The sequence below is a fragment of the Neovison vison genome, chromosome 7 (genome assembly GCF_020171115.1).
Source record: "Neovison vison isolate M4711 chromosome 7, ASM_NN_V1, whole genome shotgun sequence".
In the NCBI taxonomy this organism is placed as follows: domain Eukaryota; kingdom Metazoa; phylum Chordata; class Mammalia; order Carnivora; family Mustelidae; genus Neogale; species Neogale vison.
Window position 1 is genome coordinate 171832558 of NC_058097.1, and position 1485 is coordinate 171834042.

A 1485-nucleotide genomic window follows, 5' to 3' on the forward strand; every position below is an offset into this window, starting at 1 on the left:
CAAAATTAGAAAGATGATATAAAAATGGACAGTTTATCTATCCTAGTTATTTAGTATCAAACTATTTTTTTTTTACCCACAAACATTCACTGCCATCTTTCTTTGGAGAAATTACTATCCCCATGTTGTGTTGCTTTATGGAAAGCAATGAAGGAGAGGTAGGAAGCAAGACTCTGCTACTCACTGCATAGGTCAAGAACTAATTTCTTTATCTCACTACCAAAAAAGGGATGAACTCCTGATTTAAGCCTGCTTTATTATATATTTCCTTCATGGAATTAAATCTTGAAACAGAAGCATGTAAAGATGGAAAAAAGATTTGGAATTCATTATATTTAGCTACACCACCATAACCAGACAGTTTCTTTCAAAGAAACCACTTCTGTAATTTCTGTTTCCTAGCTTTCTGGAGCTGATTTTGCTTTGATTATTTTTCCAGGCTTTATCTTGATTCTATGAGGTCCCAGTATCTTTTTCATAAAGTCATTTTGGCAGAAATTCGTCTGTTTTTTTCTCCCCAAAGCTTGGTTTCTGTAGCTAGTATATTAAGACAATGAGAGAGAATTTTTGTTACTCCAGAATTGACAACCAACACAAACAACTGAAAACAGAGTTCAGGGGTGCCTGGGTGGTTCAGTCGGTAAGTGTCTGATTGGGGATTCTGGCTCAGGTCATGATCTCATGGGTCATGGGACAGAGCCCCACACCGGGCTCTGTGCTCAGCAGAGAGTCTGCTTGAGGTTCTCTCCCTCTGCCCTATCCCTCACTTGCACACACAGGTGTGCACACACTCTCTCACAAATAAATACATAAATCTTTACAAAAATTAAAGAACTCCCACATTTAAAAAGACCTGTCAACATTAGGCACTATACATTTTCCTCTGGGTTTACTAAAAAATAAACTATCATTCTATGGTCAGCTAAACTCCAGTGCTTATGCTTTATAGGTATTTTTAAGAAAACAGGAGAGAAAAGAACAAGAAAGTTGAAAGTGTCTTAGTCATGTGCCCAGATTAAGGTTCACGGTAAAGAGATTTTTATTTCTGGTTGTCCTCTCAACTACACAAAGTGACACCAGGGGGTACTTGAAAAGAATCATTCGCAGGGATTAGGGATCTATTTTCATGGTTCCATATGAGGAAGCATAAAACATTAAGATTAAAGGAAAGTAGATTATCACATCAACACCTCACTTGGAATTGGTAAGAAGGGTGCAGTTTTGGTAAGACTAGCAGTAGATGCAGCAACTATTATTGGAATGGATCGTAAATGATGTCAGGAACCAGGGCAGCCCAAACGGTACTTTCAAGAGGAAAAGCAAACTCATCATCCATGCTGAGACCATCACATTAGAACAGATCTGAGAAGGACCAGACCAACTGTTCTGCAGACCCACTATCCACGGTGGTAAGTTGCATAAAATGTCTTCTACTTTCCCTAATGTTTCTTCCCTAAACAAAGAAAATCTTGTCCTTTTAGAAGA